At 39.5% G+C, this 6,644-nt stretch overlaps 1 non-coding gene across 1 annotated transcript; it reads left to right on the top strand.

The window, feature by feature from the left end:
- Positions 1-990: 990 nt before the first annotated feature.
- Positions 991-1,097, top strand: LOC145019122 (small nucleolar RNA R71). The gene has a single exon (XR_013667441.1). It is a non-coding gene; the product is annotated as a small nucleolar RNA R71 (small nucleolar RNA).
- The last annotated feature ends 5,547 nt before the right edge of the window (positions 1,098-6,644 follow it).

Here is a 6,644-nt window from a genome sequence, read left to right as displayed (position 1 = left end):
TGGATGGACATTAGCTTGGGATAGAATTGGAAGCAGTGGACGATAAGCTTGAACATTACCAAAAAAATTCTGATCAGACCCTCCCCACGTCGTGAACCTTGAAGGATCACGTCTTGAGTTCGATGTATCAGTAACTTTATTTTCTTCGAGTTTGGATTTTCTTTGCTTTGGTACGATCTGATGCGGATCGACTTTAAGTGCTTCAAGGAACTCCGAGATGGTATCCTCTTCGGTTTCTATTACCATTACATGTGATTAAATCTTTTTCTCGAGAATTTTTGGAGATAATTTTTCTTGTACAAAAGTAGTTAGTTGACCTAGCTGGACTTCGATATTTTGGATCGATGCTTGGTGATTTCTTAGCAAAGCTTGCTGGTCCTTCATGATATTTTGATGTTCCCTTATCACTGCATTGGTCTCATCGTGTCTTTTCTCGGAAGCTTCCATAAATCTATGTAACATAGACTCAAGATCAACTTTCTTTTCATGAGGTGGTCGTCCTTTTTGGTATAAGCCTCGATCAATCTACCTATACTTTTCTTCTTTTTGTTTCTTATATTCGTCATATGGTAACCACTCCTTCTTTGGTTTCCTCCAAATTTTTTCATACTTATCTCCACTCAAGTAGCAAACTTGCACCTTTTTATTTCCATTATCATCCAAGTAGCAGTCTTTGGTCAAGTGTGGACCATTACACCTTTCACATCCAACTCTAGTTGCATGAATTAACTGGTCCATCTTTTTCATTCTCCGATCCATAGTATTTAGCATGGATAGTACATCAGCCATGTCTTCAGAATTTCCTCCCCTATTCCTTTAACTCCATCATGTCTTGGATTGTAGTACTCACGATAATGCTTTAAGAACTCTTCAATTAACTCCTTAACTTCATCCATATTTTTCTTCGTAAGTGGTCCTAGAGAATCAAGGAGTTGCCTTGTCATGACATTCACCCCGTCCTAAAAGATATACACTTTTTCTTGTATGTTAAGGTTATTTTGAGGGCAATTTATTAATCACCCTTTATAGCGCTCCCATGCCTCATAAAGCGACTCACCTGGTTATTTCTCAAAGTTGGCTATTGCCTTCTTCAGTTTAGATATATTTGATGGTGGGAATAATTGTTCAAGGAATTGCTCACGCATCTATGCCCAAGTAGTAATTGCACCAGGTGGAAGTTCTTTCAACCAATCTTTTGCAGCTCGCTTAAAAGTAATGGGAAGCATACTTAACAAAACTGTCTCTCTAGGAACATTTGGGACATTAAAATAGTTTGCAATGTCATTGAATTCATATAGGTGCTTATAAGAATCCTCATGATCCTTCCCAAAAATGGTACGTCCTTAAATGAAGTAAGAATGTTTCCTTTCAACTCGAATGTTGCAACGGCGGGAATTTTGAGTTGTACTAAACCAGGATCAACATCGTCTCTAATTCTCTTCTTGTATGCTACCATAGAAATATCGGCAATGTTTTCCATATTGTTTTCTAGCTCATCTTCAGGTCCACTCCTTTCTATTTCGAATTCGGGTTCGGACTCGTATTCAAATTCTTGTGGACTAGGTATTTGATCAAAGCCTTCAACCTTGATTTTGTTCTTCGAAGATGTACTTGACTCACCCACGTTCTTCCCTTTCTTCTTTCCAAAAACTAATTTAAGATCTTTGAAAGGAGACTTCTTTGGTGTTTTGTTTACTCCTACATTCTTATCTATCTTCTTGTGAATGGCCGACTCTAGATCTTCAAGCGGTGGTACCAAAGGTGTGTTGGAACCTCTGGTCATGAACTACTGCAATAAAATAAAAATAAAAACGTAAATCTGAACAAAAACCAAATAAAAATCCCGTAATGACCGGTCACCACGACGTGGTCAAGAGCACCACCTCGTGTTGTCGCAGAAAATCAAAATAGAAACGAAAAACGAAAAAAAAAACATAAAACGACTAGGCTCACGTCGTGAGATTAACGCTCATGTCGTGAGCTAAAGCAAATAAATCAACACTCAAATAAGTTTTTCCCCAGAAACAGCGCCAAAAACTTGATGCATGTAAATAGCTACACCTAATTTTACCTACTATCATACTAGCTATTCGACCCAGGGCAATGTACCCTTTCACAAATAGTATAGCACAAAAGTTGGGTATTGATGTCAGGGAACGAGATTAATTATTTAACCTACTTACTATTAAATTAACCTAAAATTCTAAGCAAAAGTAAAAGGGTTTTTATCTAATTTTGCAAGTTTAGACGAACATAAATTCTCAACAACTATTCAATCAAATATTAAAAACGTTGTTGTTAGTTCGAATCCACTTTCCCTCAATGGTTAGCTATTAATTATGGACAATTCTCGTTGGTTACGAATTAATGTATTATTAGAAATTCAAGTCCAAATTTACTAATGTTGAATTAATTCATGTAGAGTTATGCATGGTCATACATAATTTAACACAGAATCAATTATTGGATAGGATTGGAGTTATGTAAGATTAAGTTAACAAACACAATTATTGTCACACTATGTGTTCTCCAGCACAGCCAAATTCAATATTTTAATTACTTGTCTAAGATTGGTTCGATTTTAGCTCTAATAATCTAATGGTCACTAAATTACTAGGTAATCAAATTCATGCATATTAATGGTCACTAAAATACACAAAATATGAATTAAAGCATTCTAGTATCAAACTAAGCATGCTAGGTATAAACAATAAAAAACAAGCCATTTACCAACTAGAAAAATCCATACTAACATAATCAAACCATGAGTTCTAGCTTCATCTAGCTAACAAAAGTGACTAGATTTAGCTAATCATACAATCAATAAAACAAGTAGACTCCATAATTAAAGACATAGTAGTGTACCAAACTAAATATAAAGTATGATCCTCTGAAAAACATCTCTAGAAACTCTATTGTGTCTAGCCAACCTCTAAAATACGTAAGTGTCAACGATATTTATAGATGTCAAATTGACCCTACTCACGTCGTGAGTTTAATATTAATCCTCATCGAACACAGATTCTTGCCTCCAGATGTTTATCTTCTAGAACCTCCATGATCACATCATGAGGATTGATTCTTGACGTCGTGAGAACGACTTTTTGTTGAACTCTTCATCTTTTAAGCGTTTAACCTCCAAAGTTCCGATCCTTGTCGCCTTTAGTCCTTATTATTCAAGATAACTTCTTTTTGTTGAAAAATGTAATTTAATTTTATAAGTACCATTTATCTATGCTAATAACCAAAATACTAAACAAAATTTATTCAAATATTGCCTAAAAATATGTATAAATATGGCAATATCAGTGCATTCGACCCTCAATTACAATGAGGAAAACTCACCTCTCAATATGATCCATAGTTGATGAGGTCCCAACTCCGAATCTCAACTCCAATCAACACGTATCCATCCAAGTGACCAAATCCATCAAAATCCCAAAATACCAAAGTACCCAAAATACCCTTTAGGTCAAAGATGGTAAAAGTCCAAAGTCAAAGCCAAGGTCAACAATCCATGTTGAACAAGCACATCGTGTTGACTTGACAACAAGCAGTGTTCCACCATCATCCAAATAGTCAGGAAAACCCCAATAAACACGCTGTGTTGACTTGCAAACACGTCGTGTTTGCCTGAGTTCCAACAGCTAAATACATTAAGCTGCTTTCTTTGACTCAATAGCTCCAACGCTCAGATCTAGACCAAAATGTGATTAAGAAGGATAATGTTTCCAACTTTATCCATTGGAACCACCGAATAGGTTCAAAAAGTCAAATCAGAAGCTTGATGATGTAAGGCTTAACCCAAAATAGACTTAATGCTTAAGGTCTAAAGTCCATCCTTTCTAGAAGTGATTTCAACACCTAAACCATCCTAAAGATTGGTGCTTTTTAGACATACATGTCCAATGTATGTCTTGAACCCATATTAGGTCAAAATAAGGGTTAATGACCTAACTTCTAAGCATGGCATCATAACTCGATTATAGATCAGATCCAAGGCACTACTAGGTCACCTTGACCTGGAGATTCATAAAGTTGCAAACTTTATGAGATCTACCCATTCCAACATCCAAGAACAAGAAGAACAAGGGAAAAACTCAAGATCTATCAACTTTGAATGATAAAAATAGGATCTTGAACACTTACAAAGGTCTAGAAGAGTGCCAAACTGAAGAATAGGAGCTTGCTTGCTAGATCTTTCCTTCCTTCTTCCACCTTCTTCCTTCTTTTTCTTCAAAAATACCACACTAGCTCAAAAAATGAGAGGGAAAGATGATTAGGGTTCTTTCAAGGATTGAGGGGCTAATGGGGGTTGAGGGTGAACTGTGACACTTTAAAAATTCAAGCCAATTTAAACTTTTCAAAAACAACCCAATTTCGTTAAATTATTACAAAAAGGTTTTCAATACAATTATTATCAGAGTCTTCCCAGAACCATATCGTAAAACATAACATGAGGAGCGGTACGATCACGCCTTCGCCTTGCCACGGTCTCCTAAAGTACCTGAAAAAAATTAAACCACAACTGTAAGCCCGGAAGCTTAATGAGATACCCCCAAAATACCAACCACATATACTACGCATAACATATCATAACCGAACAGAACAGTCATGCACTTCGGGTCTACTGTGTGACTGGTCCGCCGCACCGGGCCTTCAGTCCACCTGGTCCACCCTCCGAGTCTAGCCATATCCCTTGAGTCTGCAGTATGGTTGGTCCGCCCGCACCGGGCCTTCAACCCATCTGGTCCACTCTCTGAGTCTACAGTATGACTGGTCCGCCCGCATCGGGCCTTCAGTCGGCCTGGTCCACTCTCCGAGCCTCGGCACGTCTGGTCCGCCTTCGTGGGGCCTACAGCCTATCCAGACCACTCGCTGGGCCTTTAGAATAAACGGTCCTCCCTGGGTATGTTGGCCTACAGCATAAAGCAGGACCCGCCTCAACCCAAACCCAGTCAAACAACCATGTGCACATAAACATACAATCATATAACAATTCACATCCAATCAAACCGATCTAGCAGATCACATAACATAACATACTCTAAACAGGATACCGACCTAACCGTTCAGTAGCATAACATCATCCTATATACCAGGATACCGACCTTAACCAGGTCTCTAACATATACCATCCTAACTACTAGGATGCAAACATAGCAAAGCAACAACATAACAATGATACCCGGATTACAATTCGATAAAGGGCTGGCCTTGGTGCCTTAGACCCTGTCGATATAGTGAGGGTAACTCACCTTGAAACTGCTGATTGAAAAGATAACATCACGCTGCTCCAACCTCCAACACAAACTCCACCCCTGATAATGCCAAAAGACTGAACCCAATAAATACCAAAAATTACCAAAATGCCCTTGAAAGTCAACTGGTCAACTCTTGGTCAAGGTCAAAGTCCTCAGTCAAAGTCAAACTTCATGACTGACCCTACTCGCCGAGTCAGCCCGCTGACTCGCCGAGTCCCTCAACTCTGAAATGTCCCATCTCAACTCACTGAGTCATCCCTTGACTCACCGATTCTTAGCTTAACCAGAAAAGGCTAGGACCTCAAGACCAGACTCGCCGAGTCCAAGAATAGACTCGCCGAGTCCAAGGCTATCTTCAACCAACTCGCTGAGTTGTTCTTCCAACTCGTCGAGTTCCTGCCCACCTTCATGCAACTCGCCGAGTACACCCTTGTGACTCGCCGAGTACCCCTAGATCTTAATCCATACAGAAGATTTCTAGGCCATGCAGATGATCCAAAACATTGATCTACCCTTATACAACCCATCCATCACGTAAAGTGGCAAACTTTACGTGAATCCAAAGAGATCTAAGCATATAACATTCTAGGGTTAGGGTTTGGGACAAGATGGCTTCACCAATCACTAGAGAACACGGACTTTAATGCACTCTAGACCTTCTCATTCCATATCTGAGGTAGCAACCCTAGATCCAACCTCCAACTTGAAATATCACAAGCTATTCTTTCCAAATACTCCAAAATGATGAATCTAGATGAATAACAGCCCAAGCAACGAAATAATACCTCAAAAGGAGGCTAAAAAAAAAGAGAAATTCCAATCCAAGCAAAGCCCCTTGCTCCAAGCCTCCTAAATCTCCAAGATCTCTTCCAAAATCTCTTCTCCAAGGTTCAAATGCTCTCAAATTACTCACAAACGTGCATTAGGGTTTTTTGGACTTCAAGAGAGGGTAAAGAGGCTAGGGAGAGGGTATTATGTTCATTATATAGGGATCAACCCTGGGATTAGGGTTTTCTCCATACAACACCAACTCACCCAGTCTACCCATGAGATTCGTTGAGTTGGTCACTTATTACTCGACCTGAATGCGACTCAACTCGCCGAGTCTAACCATGGTCTCGCCGAGTTGCTCTTCCACATTTACCCTGAACTTGCACTCCTGAACTCGGGATTTTACTATTCTCCCCCACTTAAATTAGGCTTCGTCCTCGAAGCCTGCGGCAACACAATTCCAGAACTACTCTCACAATGGACCTCCTGGCATTAACTAGACCAGGTTCCTCAAACACAACCATCGAAACCCAAAACCCAACTTTCCTTCTTGCGGTGTCCTAACCACCGCTTCAAGCCAACCACTGGCCTCATCCTCCGATAACCACA

The sequence above is a fragment of the Lactuca saligna genome, chromosome 9 (genome assembly GCF_052625555.1).
Source record: "Lactuca saligna cultivar CGN05327 chromosome 9, ASM5262555v1, whole genome shotgun sequence".
NCBI lineage: Eukaryota > Viridiplantae > Streptophyta > Magnoliopsida > Asterales > Asteraceae > Lactuca > Lactuca saligna.
This window is presented reverse-complemented; position numbering and strand designations above follow the sequence as displayed.